This window comes from Marmota marmota, unplaced genomic scaffold, assembly GCF_001458135.2.
Source record: "Marmota marmota marmota unplaced genomic scaffold, marMar, whole genome shotgun sequence".
In the NCBI taxonomy this organism is placed as follows: Eukaryota; Metazoa; Chordata; class Mammalia; order Rodentia; family Sciuridae; genus Marmota; species Marmota marmota.
Genome location: NW_026000068.1, coordinates 15,546,698 through 15,571,564, shown reverse-complemented (window position 1 = coordinate 15,571,564; position 24,867 = coordinate 15,546,698). Strand labels below are relative to the sequence as shown.

General features: G+C 38.0%; 1 long non-coding RNA gene across 1 annotated transcript; it reads right to left on the bottom strand.

The window, feature by feature from the left end:
* Positions 1 to 12,341: 12,341 nt before the first annotated feature.
* On the bottom strand, positions 12,342 to 24,403 carry LOC125619985. The gene is made up of 4 exons (XR_007351565.1): positions 24,231 to 24,403; positions 22,674 to 22,767; positions 21,921 to 21,982; positions 12,342 to 17,744 (listed from the first exon to the last, which is right to left on the bottom strand). It is a non-coding gene; the product is annotated as an uncharacterized LOC125619985 (long non-coding RNA).
* Between the last annotated feature and the right edge of the window lie 464 nt (positions 24,404 to 24,867).

Genomic DNA, 24,867 nt, shown 5'->3' with positions numbered 1-24,867 from the left:
GGAGGGTGGAGGATGGGAAAGGCAGCGGAGCACAACAGACACTAGGATGGCAATTTGTAAATCAATGGATGTGTAACTGATGTGATTCTGCAATCTGTGTATGGGGTGAAGGTGGGAGTTCATAACCCACTTGAATCAAAGTGTGGAATATGATATGTCAAGAAATTTGTAATGTTTTGAACAACCCACAATAAAAAATTTAAAAAAAAATAAAAAATAAAAAAAAAATAAAAATTGCACCATATCAACACGTGAGAATGTGCTCACATTAGGGATAAAACCCCTGAGTTATGAGGGGACGGAGGACTTTTTTTCTTTTTGTTCGTAAGATTTTCTGACTTATATGTAAAGAATGTAGAACACTTACCCAAGTAGAAATTAACATTAAGCATTTTTTATAGAGTGAGGTTCATGCAATGAAGGTAAAGACAGAGTACTCTGGGAAATTTTAACACAATCTGAAGATAAGGGGGAGACTGCAGAGGGCTCCCAAATTCCAGACACTTAAGCTGAATCTTTAATATCACATAGCAGTTAGCCGGTTTTTAAAAAAGAGGGAAGAATCTTCCAGCATGAGCAGCAGCATGCCTAAAGCCTTGGATACACATGGCCACATGACCCAGTCAAGGTTACGTGGGTTGTTCACATGCTACACAGAGGTGGATGAAAATGGGAGCCAGCGTGTCTGTTTGATTTTGAAGTAGTGAGTTCAACTGCTACCTAAGCTTGTGCAGTATTGGAGAAATGGTTAAAGAAAAACAAATGATCTAAGGAATGAATGGGCAGTGAGAAAGTGAAGTCAAGGTTGGATCCTGAAGGTGCTGATAAACAGTGGGAAGACAGCAGGGTAGCCAAGAAGCCTTCATTTTTCAAGACAGGAGAGCTGACAGGTGTTAATAGGGAAAGAGCCAATATAGGGGGAGAAGTTTGTTTTAAGAACAGGAAAGAGTGGGAGGGCACAAAAAAATGTGGCAAAGGAAGATTCAGACAGGAGCAGAAAGCTGAGGATCCCAGCAAACAGGCCAGTGACATAACAGGAAATCATCCCATGGCTTTAACCACAAAGCTATGTCATAAGAAGAACTGTAACTTCGATTTCTTAGAACATAAGACCAGTGAGCAACTTTGACCAGAGGACCTAGAAAACAGTGTAATCAGAAAAAAAAATGTGGTTGAACCAGAAAAGCACATATTGTTTCACTCTGTACAACAGTGAGAAATGTGCTGTGAAGTTTTTATAAAGGAAGACATCGTAGAAAAAGTACAGAAGGAGATGGAAGGTACATCATAGGAGTATATGACTTGGACTTCTCATGGGGCAAAAAACAAAAAAGCCTGGGACTGTAAGTGGATTCAGCCATTATGGAAAACAGCGTGGAGTTTTCTCAAAAAATTAAAAATAGAACTACCATATGATCCAGCAATAGCCCTACTAGATAGATATCCAAATGACAATGAAATCAATATGTCAAAAATATATATGCACTCCCATGTTTATTACAGCATCATTCACAATGGGCAAGATATAGAATTAACCTAAGTATCCAATAATGAAGGAATGGATAAAGAAATGGAATACTACTGAGCCTTTAAAAACAATATACTGACATTTGCAACAACATGCATGAACCTGAAGAACATTATGCTAAGTGAAATAATCTAAGCACAGAAAGATGAATACCACATGATCTCACTTATAGGACAAATCTAAAAAAGTTGAGTTCAGAAGAATGAAATTATGGCATTTGCCAGTAAATGGATAGAACTGGAGACTATCATGTTAAGTGAAATAAGCCCATCCCAAAAACACTAATGTCCAAATGTTCTCTCTGATGTGCAGATGCTAACACACAATAAGGGGAGGAGGAGAATAGAAATTCGTTGAATAAGACAAAGTAGAATGAAGGGAAAAGAGCGGGGATGGGAATAGGAAAGATAGTAGGATGAAACAGACAGACATGATTTCCTATGTTCATATGTGAATACATAACAAGTGTAACTCCACATAATGTAAACCACAAGAATGGAAATTTATACCCCAGGTATGTATAATATGTCAAAGTACATTCTACTGCCATGTATAACTAAAAAAAAAAAAAAAAAAACAAATAAAAAATTTTTAAAAAAAAGCAAATAGTTGTTCCAGAACTTTTTACAGCCCAAAACAGCAGCACATGTTTCTGAGTTATACCTAGAGTCAATTTTGGGTCTGCCACTAAATACATAATCTTGGGGAAATCACCTAAACTCTAGGTTAATTTCCTACCTGTAAAATGAGATTGATGATATAGATAGATAGATAGATAGACAGACCATATATCATAAGAGAACTGAGATATATACATATCTGTTGCTGTAAGTGCAACAATTAATACCCACCTGATATTTAGTAAGCACTCAATAAACACACATGTTATCCTTACTAAATATGAGGCAAGTAGTGTTATCGCTGCATCCTCTCAGCTGTTTAGCTAGGGTAGAAACCAGCTACCGGTGTCCATGGTCAACTAAGGGGGAAGGTGCATGTGTGTGTTGGGGTGGGGGGTGCTGATCTCTCTTCAGTTCTGTGAGGATTTGCTGTCAACCCTCAGTTTTAAGACTCCCCAAACACCTGCAGATTCCAGAATATAAAGGTTCTTAAGGTAAATGAAAGCAAAATTAAGTACTAGAAACGACAAGTTAAAAAACTAAGGCACCAGAGAGGCTATTTTAGAAGGTGGATAGAACATAACCCCATTTCTGTATGTTGTTGTTTTAAACTCTTCTCTTTGATGATGGATTAAGAAAAGCCAGATGGAGCTATGTTATGGCCAAAAATATGTGCCATAACACAGGACAAATACCAGCTCATTCATGTTTGGTGGGCCCTGGTGCTGAATATCAAGATACTCATTAGGGGACTGGTAGTCTTTTTCATCTAAAAATATTTCCTCTTTTTTTGTCAATCAAAAATCACTTGCTACGAACTAAATTGCCAGTAACATTTCTTAAGAAAATAGCTCTAACTCAGCATAAGAAGCATTGGGTTTATAAGGTAACACAACAGCCTCTAATGACCCACGGTGATTGGAAAAACCTGAAGAACTTGCTGGGTGGGTAGGCAAACACTTTCTGAGAAAGCTGTTTGGGGAGTTGGGAGATATATATAAGAGCACAGGGTAAAGGCCAGTGAACAGAGTTCTTTCCCTGGATGATGTGCAGAATAGGGGCCCTCTGTTAACATGAGAAATGAATGGGTTGAGATAGCCTAAGCTAATTTTCAGTGTTGTTTGATAGTTTGGGAAGAAATAACCCACTGAAATTCCTCTTGCTTCTTTTTGCGAGCAATAAAATTTAAGGCAAGCTAAAACTATATTGTGTATGAATATACAATTAAGTTTAAAAAACTTCAGTGAAAACAAGAACACGAGCACTTTACTATCCTTGTCAGGACAATTACCTATAGGGAGAAGGAGGAAGGGAAGGGTAGGTTAGGTGGGATCGTTCAGGAAGGTGTCAATGTCCCGTTTCTTGTCTTTAATGTAGATTTACTAATGTCTCTAATGTTTGTTTTTATATGAGTGTTTTTCTATAATCATTAAAACTAAATTTGTCTCATGCAAGAAATTAAGACATTTATAGAAATATATTCAAACTAACAATAGTTATTTCTACTGAGAAGGAGTAGGCCTGTACTAGAGCAGATAGGCATCCACTATAATGACTACTATTTTCCTGAAAACACATCAGTATCATATGGTAATATTATGGAAGTGCTGATTAGTATCAAGCTTTGATTCTAGAAATATTTAGCAACATTCTTTCAAGAATGCAGAAAGCAGAGGGGTCAGCTATCATTGAAACAGAAAAGGGGGTCGCTGGGTTGTGGCTCAGCAGTAGAGCACTTACCTCGCATGCATGAGAAACTGGGTTCTATCCACAGCACTGCATAAAAGTAAATAAACAAAATAAAGGTATTGTGTCCATCTACAACTAAAAAAAAAAAAACAGAAAGGGTCACTTTCCAGGGGTGGTTGCTCTAAGCCCTTCTGCTGTCCATGTCTCCTTCAATAATGGACACTTTTTTTATTAGCATATTATATCAAAATCAGGGCTTTTACTTTTTCCATTGACAGATAAAATTGCATGTATTATTATGTACAAGGATATATACCTTGTAGAATGACTAAATCTGAATAATTAACATAGCTGTTACCTAATAATTACTATATTACTTACATGAAATTCCATCTTAAATCCATTCAGTTGGCAAAAATAAAAAATCAGTCTAGCAATGCTTGGCTTGTTGAGAATGTGGATTCATAGAATTTTTTTATGTATTGCTGAAAGGAATATAAATTGACTTGGTCATTTTGTCATTATCTCTTGAAGCTGAATATTCACATATTAAAACCCTCTTCTACTCCTACGTATATGCCCAGTAAAACCCAGTAGAGAATACTTTAGAAATATCCTTTGAACAAAACCTCCCCAATCCTCATCCACAGACCACCCTAATCCCTGGTAAACCTCCACTGTACTCACTACTTGTATAAAATCAGAAACTTTAGATTCAACCTAAGTAATATCAACCTACATAATGTCTTTTTGTGCCTGGCTTATTTCTTAACATAATGTCCTCCATATTTATACATGTTCTCACAAATGACAAGATCCCATTCTTTTTTTATGACTGAATAGTATCCCATGTGTATATATCCCACATTTTATTTACCTGTTCACTCCAAAAAATGGGTTTATATTTGTGAGAGTAATGACTCCATTTGTACAATTACAGGTATTCAAAGAATGTGGATTGTCTAGAGTTGTTAAAGATCCGGCCAGTTTTGAATGCACTAGGAATTAAGTAACCTGTCCCCTTAGGGGATGGAAACTTATCCCTAGTGCCTCCTCTGTCGAGGAATTGGTTGCATCAAAGGAGACTTGAGACTCACTAGAAGACATAGAATCAAGCCAACATGTTCCCTGACACCTGAAAGAATTGATTTCTGAGACTTTGTGGAGGCTGCAGATTACATTTGTGAATAGCTTTTGGCTATGAGTCTGAGAAAAGTATTCACTATAACCTGATATCAAAGTGGGAAAGAAACTAACCATTGCTAATGCAAATATCTTTTGAGGCTTCTGATACCTGCCAAAAAGGAAGAACCTAAGCATTTTGCATGACTAATATAACCTAAGTTGGTTCAAAACATGATCTTCTATTTTTTTACTAATCTTTTTCTGAAATTATTGACATTTTATAAATTGAGCATTATTTTACAATCAGAAAAGCATTCAAAAGGCCTGATAGGAAAATAAGCCAAACACATAAACAGATATTTCTGTTTTTTCACCAAAAAATCAAATATAATTAACACATATAAAGAGCCATTCAGCATTATTATTAATCAGGAAATAACTACACAAAATACCATCTTAAAGCCATTCAATTGGTAAAAAAAAAAAAAAAAAATTAAATCTAACAATGATTGGCATTGTTAAAGATTGGATTCACAAAATCTTTCATGTATTGCTGAAAGGAATGTAAATTTTCTCAATGCTTTAGAAAATAACTTGCCATTATTTCATGAAATTGAATATTCACATACTATATTATTTTTCACTCTTAGGTATATACCCAATAGAAACCCCCAGTACTCCAAGAAACATGCCCATGAATGTCTAAGCAGCACTATACCCAAAAGGCCACACCTACAAATCACCCAAAATATCCATCAACAGAATGAAGGGGAAAATCTGGGACATTTCATACAATGAAATACTCAGTCCTAATCTCAGAGACTTGGAAGCCTATGACAGTGGTGATTGCAAGTTCCATGCCAGCCTCAGCAACTTAAGGAGACCTGTCCCAAAATAAAAAATAAAAAGGGTGGGAATATAGCTCAGTGAAGACCAAAAAATTAAATAAATAAAAATAGAAATGGTATTCTAGAGTCAACATGAATTAACTATAGTAATACACAACAATATAGATGAATTTTAGCATGACAGTATTAAATTAATATGTCCCAAAAAATGACAAAGATACCATGACACCTTATTTAAGAATAGACATAGATGCAATAAAACTATGTTAAAAGATATGATGCTCTTAAAGCACATGCTCAACACATTTGACCGCATGGGTCCAAAGTTAAAGAACAATCAGGCTCAGGAACATTTCAGAAATGGAAACATTTCAAAAATGAGGCTATAGTAGAAATCTATAAAGAGCCACAGGGCAAGTTTAGGGGCCTCATCATTTGAATGGGGAGCAGTTGATTGGAAAAGGTTTGAAGCACATCAAAATAAAATAGAAGGGATGAATTTCCTCAAGTAGATGTTAAGAAGGTCATGTATGCGTGTGTGGAACACAGGAAGAAGAGCAGAAAAGCTTGGGATATGTTTAGGGTTTAGATGGTTCTAAGTGTACAGAGAAAGACCAAGAAACTGAGCTAAGACTAAAGTACATGCAGCTTTGAATAGCATTCTAGAACATTCAGACCTAAGCCAGCTGGTGAGCAGTTAAGTATCTGAGTATGGAAACAGAATGGTCAGAACTGGGTTTGGGGACAATTAGTTTGGATGCAATGTGTGGGGCACTGTAAAGCCATTAAGACCAGATGTGGTTCCAAAAGGGTCCAGGTAGGAAAAGGTAAGGAATGGAGCTGGATCAAAGCTCTGGAATGAAGAGGAAGGAGTGAGAAGAATTAAAGAGGAATGAGAAGAATTAAATAGGAATCTTGATTTTCAAGTCTGTGGCTGTGGAATCATGTGTTCATATAATAAAGATAGTTATCTTTCCTGCATTAAAAAAATAAGAAAAAATAATTAAGTTCTTGAATTTTCTCCTTGCTGACATCTTTAAATCCATGAAAAAAAAAAAAAAAAAAAAGGAGATTCATGATCAAGTTATTGGTCCCTGTCCAGCTAGAGAAAAGATGACAATGGTCCTTAGAAAGACTTCATTAGGAAGTATCTCAGCTTGGGCTGGGGCTGGGGCTCAATGGCAGATGTGTGCCTAGCTTGTATGAGGCACTGGGTTCGATCCTCAGCACCACATATAAATAAATGAAAAATAAAGGTACATCAACAACAACAAAAAATTTTTTTAAAAAAGTTTCTCAGCTTTATCTCAGCACTAAGAGATTCTCTTTAGTCAGCAAGCTCCTCTCTTAAAATGCGGATGTCCCCTGGAAGAATGATTCTATTATTCACACCAAAGTCTAAATGGCAGAAACTGGAAAATCAGAATTATTTCTTGAGAGAAGGCACATTAGTATCATCATTTTACAGATGAGTAAACTGTGACTCACAGAAATGAGCAACTTTCCCAGTGTTGCACAGCTAGGAAGTGAAACATCTGATGCTTAACCAGTTGTCGGATCCTGGACACCTGTGCTCTTTTCATTATGTCACATCTCCCTACGACATCAATCAGGGAAGGCCACTGTTTGTGAAGGACAATACGAGCAGAAGAGTAGAAACTCTTCCAAATTAATGAACTGCCCTGCATCACTTCTCCAATTTCAATTTCCAAAATTAGAGTTATGAGGGTCTCTTAGTGGACTGAAAGAAGTAATGGACATATTTTCAAGCTTTAGTGTTTAGAGTAAAAGAAAAAAAATCCCTCATTTGATGAGAATAGGGGTCCTGAGCGCAAATATCATGAAAACCAGCCAAATTTACACATGAGTGAAGTAGGCCAAGAGCAAGTTACAAACCGGCAACTGAGACAGGCTCTATTTAAATGCCAATCCTAGCAAGGAAGTTGGGGAACTGGGAAGAGGGAGAGTATAGTCCCAATCATAGGAGGGGAGATAATTCCCTCCAGCTAGATATTTTCAGATAGAAAAATGAGCCAGTATTGTCAAATGATCTATGCATTTTAAGAAGTAAGAAATTTCGAGAATTAAATAAAAATCACCCAGATTTTTTAAATGCTAACAGCTAATTCAAATATAAAACATGACACAACACAAAACTATGGAAGTGAAACCATGGATATGGGCCATGGGTTACCAGTTTTTTACATCTGAAATATTGATAAAATATGATCGTGAGGGTGATGTTGATGTTCTATTGTCACAAATCTGCTGAGCTGGAACACTATCAAATGTCAGCCAATGCCTTCTCTCAAGGATCCACTGGGAACTCATTGCAGCCTCCTTAATTTGAATTAAGGAGGACTAGTGAAAGCCGAAATGTTACATATTTAACAATATGAAGACACTGACACATATCCATCACCCTGAGAGATACTTGATACCACATGACGATGTGAGATAGCTGGTTGATCCATGAATCAGCACCAGGCTCTGTTCTAGACTATGAGGATAAGCAATTCCCAGCAATTGAGTTGCACCTGGAGCTTACATTCTAATATTGCAGAGCATTGACCTGAAGGAAAATAACTCAAGATGTGGCAATCAGGAAAAGATAGAGCTCTCTAGGGAAGCCTGTCTCAGAAGGGGTAACATCTGATGGAAAACAGAATGGGAAGCGGGGCTGAGATGTACCTAGGGTAGGAGCACCCAGAGGAGAAAAGGCCTTTACAAAGTCATAGTGGGGGTATTCCAGGTGTTGCAGGAACACTGAGGCCAGGGAGGCAGAGGAAAGATTGAGATGAGTTTGGGCAGTAGCTAAGGCCCTGTGCACAGGGCCTTGTGGGGCATGGGAGGGCTTTGCTTTTATTCTAGTTGTATGGAAAAGCAGAGGCATAAATCAATCTGCCTTCCATTTTCAAGTTTCATTTCTGATGCTGGGTGGAGAATGTCTTTCAGGACCAGATATGCTATGTTGCAGTCATCAGGACAAGTGGCATGGGTTGGAACTCAGAAGATGACACCTGAGAGGGTAGAATAGTGATGAAGATAGAGTTAGCAGAATTGGCTGAAGGACACGACTTGGGGATATGAGATAAAGGCAGGATCAGGAATGCCTGTTGGGATTTCAGTGTGGTCTGTCCTCGGAGGTTTCTTGTTCTGGGAGCATGGTCCTCAGTATGGCAATTTTAAGAGGTGATGAGACCTTTAAGAGGTGGGAGCATAGTGGGAAGTACTTAGTCATGGAGGATGCTACCTTCTGAAGGAATTAACTTAGTTGTTTTTTGTTTGTTTGTTTGTTTGTTTGTTTTTAGTTGTAGATGGTCACAATACCCTTTATTTTATTTATTTATTTTTATGTGATGCTGAGGATCAATCCCAGAGCCCTGCACATGCTAGGCAAGCAGTCTATCACTGCACTACAACCACAGCCCCAGGAATTGGCTTAGTTCTAATGGAACCCTGGTGAGTTCTCCCAAGAGAGTTGTTATAAAATTGAGCCTAAGCCCTAAATCACAACCTGACTTCCTCTCTCACTATGTGATCTCGTCATCCAGGAGGCCCTCCTCCATGAAGCCACGCACCATGAACTCTTCACTAGAACTAAGCCAATGGTGGCACCATGCCCTTGAACCTCCAGAACTATGAGCTAGATAAATCTCTTTGCTTTATACATTTCTCAGCCTCAGATATTGTGTTAGAGTATGGAAAGTGAAATAATACAGTGTCTGAGGCTTTCTACTTAAACATCTGGGTAAGAGTGGTATTACTTGCTGAGAACAGAGCACTGAGAAAGAAAAGGTTTCTTTTTGGAGGAAAGAGGATGAGGAATCAAGAGTTTTGTGTTGAAAATATTAATTGTGGGGCATATATTCAATATCCAGGTGTAGATGAATAGAAAGCTGAGTTTCAGAGTCACAAATTCTGGGGAATGGCCAGCACTGGAGTTAGAAAGGTGGCATCTAAAGCCACTGAAATGCACGAGATAACCTTAAAACAGAGAGAAGGTATGGGGAGAGGACACTCTTGGCAGGGGTGATAAAAATGAAAGGAATCCTCACTGAGACTGAGGCAGGTGGGCTAGCAGTGTAGAAGGATAAGCAGGAGTGTTAGTGTTCAGAAGCAACTTGAAGAAAGTGTTTTGGGAAAGCAATAAAGATTGGTGCTGAATGCTGTGGAGAAGTCACGGGAGGTAAGGACTGAGAACTGAGTGGAATTCACCCATAGGGGCACACTGAAGACCATGGTAAGCAGAGCTTCAGGGCCATCTTCACAGCACAGCAGAGTTTGACTGGAATGAGCTCAAAAAGGCTGGGAAGGGAGGAGATTGAAACAGCAGTGCACCCAATTCCTTTGCGGAGCTTATTCAGAAAATACATTCACAGAGGAGAAAGACTTTACGCCATATTTCAGACAAATTCATGTGTATCTCGGGACTTTGAAAGACAACGAAATTGTTCCACCTACAGATGACTCCTTACTAGGGAAACCACACTGATAGTTCAGGTGCCAAAATGAGCTACTACAGATTGAATGACTTAAGCAGTAAGCACTTATTTCTCATGGTTCAGAAGGTTAAAAGCCTGAGATCAGGGTGTCAACGTCATCAGGTTTTTGGTAAGGGCCCTCTTCCTGATTGTGTCCTTAAATGGCTTTTCATCAGTGTGTGTATGCAGAAAGAGAAAGGCCTTGTCTCCTCTTTTTTATAAGAGGATTAATCCCACCATGGGGACTCAGCCCTCATGACCTCATATAAACCTAACTCCCGAAGGTACTGCCTCCAAATACCATCACGTTGGGGACTAGAGCTTCAACATGGGAATCTTGTAGGAACACAAATATGCAGTCCCTAGCCATCAGAAAGAGTCCCTCCGGCTTTGGGTCTAGCCTCTTTATCCTCTCCTCTACTTCTACTTCCTTGGAAAATTACCATAACCCAGATCACTTTCTCTTCCCCTCTTTCTCTCCTTTTCTCTCCTTTCCCGTTCCTCATTAGGGCCTTTGATGACCTGATTGATGACATATCTGCTCGCCATTCTTACCCCTCCTCTGCAAACCACCAGCCAGAAGCTAAGGAACTGTTCTGGGTTAGGAGCTGCTTGGGCTCTAAGCAGTCCCAGAAATGTCCCCAGGCAAAAACGTGCTCTTTCCCCAAGTCATTGAAACCAGCCCGAGTCTGAGCAAAGTCAGTTCACAACTGGTCCTTCTTGTTCTAGCCTGTTCCTCCAGTCTCTACCCACTGTGGGAAAATCACTGCCCTCTGAGAGGCTGTTCCTGAAACGTGATCTCTGGTAACAAGGCAAAGGTACAGACTTCAGTTTGGGAAGCCAAGATGGAGGTGGAAGAAGTTCCCCCTTCTCTCTGGTTTTCCCAAATGAAAATACGGAGAAGTCTCAGTTCTTTTATTAATGTTGCCCTCCCCTCCATGACTGCGTAGGTGCATGTAAGTGAAGCAGGCATCAGAAAACACTCATAGCATAGCACGGAAGGCTCAGATTAGCACAGGTTTCCCGGGACCCTCAGGGGTGTTTTGACCCTTTAGCTATAATGTTTTAGTCACTGATATTTCTCTGAGGTCCAAATGGTAAGATATGACTTTTCCTAATTACCAGCCTTTTTCTGGTGTTGACCACATTAAAACATGTCTGAGAAAAATCTGACCTCTAGGGATCAAATAGGGAAAGGAGGAGGAATAAGGAAAAAAGACAAATATCACAAATGGCCAGGAACCTTTCTGGCCAGAGGTGTCCTTTCTAATAGTGGTAAATGGGTTTAAAAACCACGTCATGGGGCTGGGGTTGTGGCTCAGCAGCAGAGCGCTCGCCTAGCAGCACATGCAAGGCTCTGGTTTTGATCCTCAGCACCACATAAAAATAAGTAAATAAATAAAATAAAGGTATTATGTCCAACTACAACTAAAAAATGAATTTAAAAAAAAAAAAACATGTCATCATGTCAGTGGAACAAATGAGAAACCACAACTGTGAGTCAATAGGTATTTATTTATTCCTGTTGTGCTTTAGTGGTTTTTCAAAAGAAGAATTCTACCTGAGCAGAAGCACACATCAACTGCAGCCAGCTTTTCAAGGAAGGTCAATCCAGAATCCCACAAATAAATTGCTTAAAATTGAGTACAGGGATATTTTTGTTTAAGATTTGCTTAAATGGAAATCTAAAGTTTTTGTAAATATGACATGTGAGACCAATAAATGGGTCTTTTCGGTTCAGTAAGTAGTTAATATCTTAACTAATTCAATAATGAGTGCACCAATTGAAGCAGAACAGAGTTGTGAACTAGCCCAAAGATTCATAAATCTGTCCCATTAAGAGACAAGGGTAGACATTGAATTGTTTGCCCCCGAATACTAAGACATCTTAAATAATCCAAGATCATTTAAAATGAATCTGTATCTAAGGGGGGAAAACGTGTTTTGATTGAATCATGTGTTTCTAGACCCTCCATATTCACAAATTCTTTCTGTATACGTGAAAGAATTGCTGTGCTCATATATTGATAAATAATTACACAGGTCCACAAAAAAACCCAAATATTTAATAATAAATCCCAACCATGATATACAATTATAATGCACCAATAAAAAAGGAATAAAAAGAGAATCTCATATTTTACCAAAAGGAGCTCTATCCCTATTCTAATTTATTTTTAGAAACTGCAGATGGAAACAGTACCTGGTATGGGCATTAGATTGGTCAGTCAGGGATCAGAAACTGCAAGAAGAAGAAATAGCAACACCACTAGCTAGTGCAGGGGCAAGGGGAAATCCCCTGCCTATCACATTCCCTTTAACCTAGTTTTCCTTCTCCAGCTGAAATATATTGGCTTCACAATGACCCCTGCTTCTGAAGCTGCCATGAGAACATGGTGAGGCATATGGGTACCTCAAAGCATCCCATAATTTTCAGAAAATGAGAAGACCAAAGCTGGTAAGCCTAGCTTACAAAGACAACTTCAAAATGAAATAGGAAATATGCTTCAACAAGCCCCGGGGCCAAAGGCCTGCAGGCTGGGCTTCCAAAAGTTCTGTTCTGATAAAGACACTAGAATGCTCACCCTCTGGTGAGACACGTGCATTCTGAAACTAGCAGGGAAACCAGTGACCAACACAACCAACCTCAGATCATTGGATAAACACCTTATTTCTCTAAGAAGATAGGGAATAGGAATGACAGAAAACCAAAGGTGATAATTTGTAAGATAGATAGATAGATAGATAGATAGATAGATAGATAGATAGATAGATAGATAGATAGATATGAATATATCTTTTGGTGAACACAAGTTTATAAATGGTTATGAAAAAAACAATCTGTAGAGGGACAGCTAAGCATTCCTACATACTAACTGAGCAGTTCATAGGAAAGCTACTTCTCAGTACCAATGATGTTGAAACACTTCTTCCAAGAAGTCTTCTCTCTAATGGGAAGACAATTGTAGCAAATCAATTCTAAAGTTCCTTCCTCAAGCAAAATTGCAAATGTGGTACAATATATCTTACATACTTTCTTATCCTTCCTCAATTCGAAGTCCTTTGAATTTCCTGAGCCTCCTATGCACATCTCCAACCCTAGGACTTCACTAGGGTGTGAATATAGTAAATATTCTCAGACTCTTGAGTATTCTCCTATCTTTTCCATGTAAAATGTATTTGTCCCATGTTCGCTTTTCCTAGATCCTTTCCTTGACCAAAGTCACAACCAACTAGCTAGGTAAACAAATTAGCCAGTGCATGTGCTACTCCTTTCATCTAGAAAAATATCTGTAATCTCATTTAAATGTTTATTTTTATCAAAAGACATTTGCTTGGACTAGGTGACCTTTAAATTCTCTCCTAACTCTATTATTACAACATTTCATAAGTAATTTTGATCGGAAAAATTTTAATCCTTGGGCTAAACTAATTGGCAAGTTGACCTTTTGGAACCCTTGACATTAGAGCTTTTGTGTTATTATTGAATGTAAACACATCACATCAACTAGTTGGCCTTCAGTTAAAAGTTTAATGGTATAGTTGGATCGTATTAAAATCAGCCTACTATAGCAATAAATAACAATGCGATTCACAAGAGCCAATTTATGGAACCAGCCTAGGTGTTTGCCAACAGATGAACGGATAAAGAAAACGTAGTATATTTACAATGGAGTTGTATTCGGTCATAAAGAAGAATGGATTATTTGTAAGCAAACAGATGGAACTGGAGAGCATTCTGTTAAAGAAAAATAAGGCAGACTCAGAAAGTCAAGGTCGTATGTTTTCTCTCTCATGTGGAAATTAGAGCGAGAAAAAAAAAAGGGAAATACAAGAGGCGGGGAATCTCAAGGAATTAGAAGGGAAACCAGTAGAATAGAGAAAAGAATCCAGGGGAGGGAGGGAGGGAGGAGGAAAAGGGAAGGCACTAGGGAATGAAAATGGCCAAATCATGTTATGTGTATGTACAAATATATCACAATGAATCCATTATTTATGTATAATTATAATGGACCAATAAAATTATAATTTTAAAAAGTGTAATGGTAATTTTTAGAGACTGTTATTGCATGTCCTGTGTATTCTAGGTCCTGTGGTGAATTAAAGATGACCCAAATCCTTTGCCATTTCTCTCCTCAAGCCTCGAGTCTGCTTTCCCTCCCACACGGACTCAGGCCATCCCCGTGAGTTTCTCTAAGCAATAGAAGGTGGTACAAGTGCCACTTTGCCACTATGGGCTTCAGTCTTCAGAGGCATGGAAGGGTTCCTTTCCACCCTCTCTGAATCCCAAGGCCAATATTGTAGAATAAATATGCCCCGTTGTTCTTCTCTAGAGACCTATGTTCAGGGAGAGAGGGAAAGATGTCTGGCTAACTCCCAGATGTTCCATGTATCTCAGCAGAGCTTCCCAACATGTGGATAAAACTGCTTTGGATTTTCAGCCCTAGCAAACCTCTAAATAACATCTGCCACAAGAATAACCCCAGATGAGACCAGCAGAAGAACCACCCTCCGAGCTCAGCCCACAGAGGGTTGTTATTATTTTAGCAACTAAGTTTTGAAGTGATCAGTTTCACTGTAATGGATAACTGAAGAACACCTCTAAGAAAAGCTGGTTGAATCCTTTCTTTGAACAAAGAAGGAGTGAAAAACAAGTAACACCTTTTAAATGAAGTTTCTGATTTTTTATCATAGTCATTTCACCCTTCATCAGGGAAACTTAGTTCTGTATAAATTTTTATGTTGATACATTTGTTTTATTCCTTCTGGAACAGTCATAGTATAATCTAGGAAGCCGTATGGGGTCAGGTGCCATATGGGGGAGAAAGGCCCACTACGTCAGCAAAGGGCTAGCAATGTCATGCTTTATCTTAATGTAACAATGATTGACTTATAAATGCACTAGGATTATATCATGACCTTTCCTGTGGCACTTCATCAATCCTCACATCCAATAACCCAGCTCTAAAACTCTGAATAATATAAAATGGTAGTGTTTATAATGTATATCATTGTCTATGTAACGTGATCTAAAAGTCAAAAGTCAGTCTTGCTCCCTAAATTTCCTCTCTACCAGCCTAACCCTGTCCTTGAAATTCCTCCCAAAGCTGTTCTTTAGGTCAACTTGTTGTAATGCCACTTTTAAATACAAATATTGCCTTTTTATAGAAGTAACCTATTAACCAGTTAGAATCAATAGTTTTGCCTGAGTAAGCAATTACAGTGCAAGGCTCAACTCCAAATGCTCTTGCCAAATAGTGGTCACAGTTTACTGGCTTCCCCACCTTAATCTCATGTTACTATTAATAAAAATGATCAAGACTGTCTCTATAATTTGTTGAACTCCATAATTAATTGAGCTCAGTAAGTAGTTAGCTCTCACCTTACATTATTTCTAATACGGATACAGCACTACAAAGTACTACTTTTCCTATTTTGTGTATTTGGAACTAGATCCAGTGAGGTAGTAGAGCTGAGTAGTGACAACAACAACAAATATTTAAACTAATGATTACTACTGGTCGTCTCCTATAAGGAATACTTTGACACCAAGATAAAAAGGAAGCATTTTACTGATTTTTATGAGATCCACACAATACCACCACAAAAAAAAAAAAGTTATTTCAAATCTCAACTGAACTTGTTTTTTACATTTTTCAGTTGGACTCTCATGGAAAAGAATAGAAAAAATTCTGGAGAGATATGACATGGCAACAGGAAACAGGGCTAACTTGATGGAATTTAACTCAGAGGCAATTGACCACTGAGCCACGTCCCCAACCCTTTTGTTTAATTTTTATTTTGATACAGGGTCTCACTAAGTATCTTACGGCCTCACTAAATTGCTGAAGCTCACCTTGAAGGTGTGATCCTCCTGTCTCTGCCTCCCAAACTGCTGGGATTAATGGCATATGCCACTGTGCGCAGCACAAACTTGATTTTTTTTTTAAATTTACTTGTATGTCCAACTTAATAAGAAAATCTCCTACAGTACTAGGTGTCTAGCTCATCTTCATGTTTATGTTATTTGGCATTCATAGCTTAGTACTGGGAACTACAATATAATTCCCAGGACTCCATAGAAATCTTATTGTAAAAAATGGTCAGGGCTCATCAAAAATTCCACAAACTTCCTTATCTTTCACAGCTTTTGTGGTGGTGTGTTGGGGGCATATAACTAATACTGGCCAAAGACTCTGAGTAGAAATGACATGTATCACTCTAGGCTACAGCAGGTGAGAGCAGTAGGCCTCTCCTATCTCACACTTACCATGTCACAATACTCTAAGAGGCCACAGCTGCTAGAAGAAATGTGAAATAACCAATTATTACATAATATCTTTGAGATATTAAGGGTTTATTTGTGTGGCAGCCTAGGGCTAATTTTTCTAATAAATCTTGGAACTCTTGTTTTTGCAGAATACTGTATAACTTCAATGCCATTTTAAACTCCAAAGGAAAAAGACACGATTTAGGTTCTTATAATGCTCAGGATGTTATTCCAAAAGGTTCTAGGTTCCCAACTCTTCTAACCACTGTGTTACAAATGCTGTAGGGTTTGGTTGCTTAAGGAATTATATATTTACATCACATCAAGGTTTTACATGACTAGAACCAAGGAAATAAGAAATGAGGATTCGACTGGTATCATGGATTTCAGCTTCAATAGTAGCAATAAAATTCATAATCTGGTTTATAACTTTCCCTACCTTACCCATGCCAAAGTGCTTGGGGGACTAAGCACTTTGGATAATTATATATAATTGAAGAAAAAAATGCTAATTAAAACCAGACACTGGAACTAGGGTGATGGTTAAGATTAATGGACATCCTAGTCAATGGTACATTCTTACACCTTATTCTGAAACACCAGAGAACATTCTTTAGTACTCACCTTCTTTTTGATAATGACAAAACTGCAGGGCTTTGAAATTATCCAGCTGGGAAATATGGAATACGAACCCAATTGAGACCTGTGTACCACCCTGTGAGTCCTCTCGCTGTTTACTTGGATCTTTTCCATTGGTATTGTGTGTCACTGCCTAGTCCTTGGAAGATAAATAGGTTATCTTTGGTTTTGATTTTTGTATTTTGCCTCTTTTGCTCTGGTGGCATCTACCTGTTGCCTTTGAGTTGCTACAAAACCAGGAACACTTCCTGGTTCTCATGGAACTCTTCCATTGACCTCTCCCAATGTGTGTTTTTAAGAAGAACAAAAGGCACAAAAAGGGATAATTTTACTTGATGGATTTTCACCCTGTAAGACCCAGTGGAATCCTACTCATCAGTCCTGATTTCAGAACATGTTGAGGAGATGAACCGTTTGGTTTATGTCAGAGACCAACTCCCTCCTTCTGGAATCTTCTTTCACTCAGAATAACTTCTTTTAAATTGCCAGTCAATTAATCCAGGTATCATACCAAGTATTCCAGTTTCTTCTTCTGAGTGTCTCAAAGCCAAAAAGAAAAAAAAAATCCAGTTAAAGAATGATATATTAAGAAAAAGAAGAAAAACAAAAACAAGAATATTGAGATCTTGCTGCACCATTTGTCAAACAGTTTTATTTGCATTACGTGAGTTTACTCACTTAATTAACTCACAAAAATTTGTGGAATATAAATATAGCTGTGACATTTGTCCAAATATGACCACATAATAAAAAAAAATCACCATTGTATGACATTAGCACGAAAAGCTGAGAGGATTCAGCTTTTCGAATTTCTTCATCAAGATTCACAAACCTTAACATTGGACATAGAAGCATCTCTTCATTTACACTATTCTAAAATATGTCAGAAGAAATCAACATGCATCATAGCATAAAGTCAGCTTATTTTGCATCACTTTTACTCCATATATCTAAAAATAACTTATTTTCGCCCACTGTTCTAAAGTGAATTACATTTAGGTAAATTGGAAAGGCATGTGACTGAGAACTAAAACACCTGTATGCTGAATCTGGCTTTGCCTCAGTCAGCTGGGCTACATGAGGAAGTCACCTTGTTGCTCAATGACCCACTTCCTCCTTTATAAAATAAGAAACACATTTCTGTACTACCTGTTTTGCCTGAGGGGAAAAAAAGCTGATTTAGATACATGTTATTGATTATCTATTTAAGAATAGTTCTCATTTAACATATACTTCAATCTTTCCATAATCAAATCATCAATGATCAATCAGCTACTGTATTTAGGCCCTACTAACTACTGAGGACACAATAAGTAAAATGTTATTTCTGTCTTCCACAGGAACTGGGTGGGGAAACAGCCTTGTGAAGAAGTAGCCAATATAACACTATTGTTGCTATCACAGGAATGAGGCCCCAAGTGCTACAAGGGTACAGAGAGCAATTAAGATGATCAGGAAAAGCCGCAGAGAAGAGTGCTATGATTAGTGCCTTGAAAAAAATGAATATTTTATATTTTTGCATCTCTCTCTCTACCTACCACTCCTTAATGGATATTTGGTCTTCTTTCATGACACATTAAAAACTTGTGCTCCAGCCAACATAACCATGGCCCTCTAACTACGTAGCAGCAATACATTGCCAAAATGAAAACACTTCATCTCTCTTTTAGTGTGAGAATGGATACAAAAGATTCCAGTGGATATGGAAGTGGCCTAAAGATAGAAATAAAGTCAACTCGAACCATCCACAAACCTACAGCTCCCATCTCTTTTAAAGAGACACTACTTTTAGAAATATGCAAACCCTCCGTGAATTCACAGCTTCCTCTTACTTAAATAGGCTTCAATTCTTTTTTGAGGGTGTTCTCAACTTGTAGGAATATGTGCTGACACACAGAGTGACATGGTGGCTCAAGCATTCCTATCAGCACGCTCATGGCAGTGCGCCCCACCAGCCCCTGCTGACGCAGCCAGAATTGTACAGTTCAACCAGCCATGCTCAGCACCCAGGTGAAGGTCAAGCCAAGGGCCCTGTCTTCTCACATCTGCAGCTGCTTCAGGGGAGTCTGGGTGTGCAGAGATTCACAAGTGAGTGTGGCAATATGCTAAAGTGCATGGAATTAAACACACATGCAAAGTAGAACCTTTCAGGAAGCTCTTAGATAAAAATAAAAATTTTCCTTTCATATCAAAAAGTTAAGTCCTCAAGGTGGACAAGAGTTCATTAAAAGGGGAATACCAATATTCTGCTGGCATGGCTGTGGAAGATGGCAATCCTTGGAAACATAATTTATTCGCATGTCTCAAAAACTTGAAAATGTTTATCCTTTTGGATACAACTTCTAAGACACAATCTTATTTATAGAAAAATCTTCATGGTATGAATATATAATAAATCCCACTATTATATATAATTATAATGCATCAATAAAAATAATAAATAAATAAAAAGAAAAACTTTATGCATGAATATGATCATTCCAGGATTATTTCTGATAATAAAAATACAGTATAATCTAAAAGTTCAATAATAAGATGATAGTTTATTAAAATTACTGCATGTCTATTAGTATACAATGGAAGCATTAAGTAGAACTTATCAGAAGATACATAGATCACTGGAAAACAGTTAACAATATTAAAGGATTAATCCAGAACACAAAATTAAATAAACAGTTGGATTTTAGACAAACCCATGCATTTTTTAAAAATACATAGAAAAAAAGATTGGCAGGAAAGTACCAAAAAATTCCCAATGATTGCCTTTGAGTGAAATAAGTTGATTTTTACATTATTTTTAATTTTTTTTAATTTTTTTAGATGTACATGACAGTAGAGTGTATTTTGACATATTGTACATGCGTAGAGTATTACCTATTCTAATCAGGCTCCTATTCTTGTGGTTGCACATGATGTGGAGTTAAACTGGCGTATACTCATATACAACAATAGGAAAGTATGTCCAATTAATTCTATTGTCTTTCCTATTCCCGCCTCTTCTCCTTCCCTTTATTCCCCCTTGTCTAATCCCATGGATTTCTATTCTTCTCTTCCCCCTCCTTATTGTGAGTTATCATCTGCAAATCAAAGAGAACATTCAGCCTTTGGTTTGGGGGGATTGGTTTATTTCACTAAGCATGAAAGTTTCATCCATTTACCAGCATATGCCATAATTTCATTCTTCTTTATGGCTGAGTAATTTTCCATTGTGTATATAGGCCATATTTTCTTTATCCATTCATCTGTTGAAAGGCATCTATGTTGGTTCCATAGCTTGGCTATTGTTAATTGAGCTGTTATATACATTGATGTGGCTGTGTCATTGTAGTATGCTGATTTATATCCTTTGGATATAAACTGAAGAGTGGGATAACTGGGTCAAATGGTGGTTATTTTTAATCTTTAATAAGTTCTATGTTTTCTCTAATAGGGTTCAGGAAGAGAATTCTGAGGATTATATCAATGTCAGAATGGCCCTGTTTAGGTATGGTGTTATTCATAGATCCACAGACATCAAGAAAGATCAATGCTCAATATAAGCCAAAAAGTTGTAACCAAGGCTGGGGATGTGGCTCAAGCGGTAGCACGCTCGCCTGGTATGCGTGCGGCCCGGGTTCGATCCTCAACACCACATACAAACGAAGATGTGTCCACCGAAAACTAAAAAATAATATTAAAAAAAAATTCTCTCTCTCTCTCTTCTCTCCTCTCTCCTCTCCTCTCTCCCCCCTCCCTCCTCCCTCTCTCTCTCTCTCTCTCTCTCTAAAAAAAAAAAGTTGTTACCAAACCAAAATGCTAAGGGAACTGCAGTGATATAAAACAGGAAAGTTGGATTCCCAGAATTTGAGTAATAACAAGATAAATGCAGAGAAAAATGCTATTAGAAATGCATTTGATTTTCAAAATAATCAGTGTGATAGATAAATCCAGAGTATCCCTGCTAATGAAACTTAATTTAACCAAAGAACTAATTCAATTGGTTCAACAAATCTTAATTATTAAGTACCCACTGTATCCAAGTATTTGTTGATGTGCCTGGGTCACAAAGATAAATATGACAACATTCCCTGTCTTCAAGATGCTTACAAGAGTATGTATAATTTAGTTTTGTGGCTTTAAACTCAGTTCCCCTCCAAAAAAAAAATTGTCTCAAGATAAGAAATTTTAAAATATTTCATTTGGTCTAGTAGAAAGGCAGGAAGATTAAATTCCAAGGAACTTACTGGTGAAGAGATGCAAATTTGGACTTAGAAAATCAAGTAAAGAAGGTGGGCAGACCCGCGACCAGTGGTACATGGGCGTGGTAGGAGGGGCAGGGCAGAGCCGCCGCCCGCGCTTGCAAGGTAAACAGACCTGTGACAGACTGGCGGGTCAGGCCCAGTGGCCTGCCAGTGTGGTACACACGTCNGGGAGGGGGGAGGGTGGAGGATGGGAAAGGCAGCGGAGCACAACAGAAACTAGTATGGCAATATGTAAATCAATGGATGTGTAACTGATGTGATTCTGCAATCTGTGTATCGGGTGAAGGTGGGAGTTCATAACCCACTTGAATCAAAGTGTGGAATATGATATGTCAAGAAATTTGTAATGTTTTGAACAACCAACAATAAAAAATTTAAAAAAAAGAAAATCAAGTAAAGATAACAATTCAATAATTCACGCTGATATCCCACAGCTGTTAATACTAAAGTAGGTTAGAGGAAGAAGTCAGCTTACCAGATGTGAGTCAGTTGGCCACCACCATCGCTGAGTACCCACTGCACAATGTTCAAGTCACCCTGGAAATGTACAAAAAAACAGAACATCTGACCCCATCCACAGGAAGCTTTACACTAATTTGGAAACACACACACACACACACACACACAAACATGAAAGAGATAGTTAAAGAAATTGCACTTGTCCAATAAATCCAAAGGGAAAAGTATACAGAGAAGAGAAGGGGGCTCCACCCAGAAGAGGCAGCAGAGAACTCAAGATTTTGACTTAGTTGATCCATGCAGGCCCTAGTCATTAATGTTGTTTTTTATTGTTGTTGTTTTTTAAAGAGAATTCTCCCAAGTGGTTCTGGTGTTCAGCCAGTGTTAAGAACCCCTGGCTAAAGGAAACATATGACTGAATAACAGGAGATGATGCACTTGAAGTGGGAAATGGATTACGTGTGACTCAGTGAAAAGACAATTTTAAATGCTATAATTAATTTGGCTCATCAGACTGAACTCCTGGGAAGGAAGGGTCATGTTTTCATTCATTTGTATATGAACATAATACTAAGTTAATATTCCTTGGAGGAATGAGTGTGACATGTAAAATGTAAAAATCCCATAGGTACTTCAACCAATAAAAAAGATGACAATAGTATTTAAAGGAGGCTGTCTCAATGTTATAACAGAAGGATGGAAAAACAGGCAGTAGCTAACATCTTCTGAGTGCTCCCTCTATGCCAAGCAGTGTGCCCCTCATACTCACCACTCGCCTATCAAGTGGACATACTATGCCAAGGGAGAGAACTGAAGTCCAAGATCACTCTGTGTCCATAAATAGCAAAGCTGGGAATTTGGATCTGCACAAATAATGTGTGGTTCTTTTTGGTAGATGCCTAAATACATATGAACAAACACCATATCGACCAACACAATCTCAAATTTCCCAACAGAGTTCCAGCTCTGGACTCACTATAACCGTGCAGAAATGGCATGTGACTTCAATTAAGATATTTATCTAACTACAACGATTAGAGCTCTTAACAGTAATCAGACAGGTGGGTCCACATCTGGTGTTTCTAGAAAATAAATTCTATTGCTTTGACTCTTCTCACATAGTATTTCATTAGATATGTAATAGAAAAGAAAACTTGTCCCGTTGTACTTTGTTTCGGAATAGGAAATGTAATTGCTTTATAATTTAGGAAAAACTTTTTACTACCCATCATTTCTGTATTTACATCTAAGAGCACATTGTTTTCCTCCTTTTGGAGATGATCTGAAAATAAATATCTCCACTGTCTGCGATGCATGTACTATGTAGAATAGCAGATTACATGTCAATTGGTGAAGCGATAAGCTCAGGAGGGGTTCTCACTCTCATGTACTGAAGACCAGATTGACCTCTTTACACTGGGAACACAAGAGAATCAGACACTCTAAGTAGTTTGTTTTAAAAGTAAAACAAAGGACATTTTAACAATGTAATACCACCCTCTACTAATTAATAAAATTTTATTAATTTTATTAATTTTATTATTTTTTAATAATTTTATTAATTAATACAATTAATTTTTAAAAAATATAGCCACCCTAAGAAGGAAAACAGGAACCATCCTACCAGCATTCAGTAACACTGACATGAACATGTTAGGCACATTAATTGCTTTGTGATTCTTCAGGAAGCCAGAAACTGGATCTATTGAGAAGCTCTGTGTTTGCGTAAAACCAAAACCAATTTATTTGAACAACAATTTGCAATATATTGCCAACCAGAAACACAGCTGAATTTTTCTATCCTTAAAACACTTCACTTTGTAACTTCAGCCACTAAAATTATACAACCAGCACACATTCTCCATGTTACCTTCGTTTTATATTATTAACATAATAATCTTATCTCCTTAAAACCTTAACTGCTGTTAGGATTTTCTGCTCAGGTTCAGTAGCTACTCTCTCTCTCTCTCTGATACACTGATATATGTACTAATTGGGATTTGCTCATATTTTTTAAATATCTGACTTCGAATGACCCTCTTTCTGGCCTCTTCTCCTCTTTCAGATCCATGTAGCTGCCATAAACTTTGTTGGCTTGTGGCATTCCAGCTGCAATGTCCTAGTGGGGAGCTTTGCGATTGACTTAAACTGTGCACTGGTGACACCAAACAAAGCCTTATGACAGTCTCTGGATTGTTCTGGAAGTAGGAAAATAATGTTATCCAGAAATTTCCTTGAGATGTCTTTAGGACTAACTAGCTGCCCTCTGGCGGCTCTCCTGAATTACCTGAACGGGGACTTTGGAGATTGGAAGGGTCTAACTTACCAGATAAGAGATGGGGGCTTCTCCACAGGCTGCCTAGCAGGGCTGCTCTGCAAGATAAAGGCCAGGAGGGGTGGGGAGGAAACAGCCTGCAGAACACATGAGTCCTCCCTGTTGGAGATGTGGGCTGTCACTTTATGTAATAACTTGACCTTCCATGACTCCCTAGGTCTCTCATACCACACCCTCTGTGTCTTATTCTTCACCTCAAAATGAAAGACAAAAGGGAAGTGAATGATGATAAAATTGTTCAAAGATTACATAATCAAAGGCAGAACACAAACCATAGAAAAAGTTGCTACAGTAAACCACCAAACCCCAACGGAATAAAAACACTACTGAGAAAGGCAGAGTGCTGGGCCAGACTTTGGTTAAAAGGAAGGAAAATGTTTTTAGAAGCAAGAGTAGAAGGTTATCCTCCACGAGGGTTTGCCGTATGCTGCCCAGGTGTTTTCTTTTCCTGGTCAGTTGTGCACATGAGATGCCCCTTTCCCTCTCTCCCCCCTTAACTTGCACACAGATTAGACTTTTCATCATGTTTCTGTCGATGCGACACATGCTTTACAATAAATGTTTACTGAATTTAAAATCCTATTTGGAAGCTGTGCTATTAAATATGGGTCTTTTAATTATAAATACA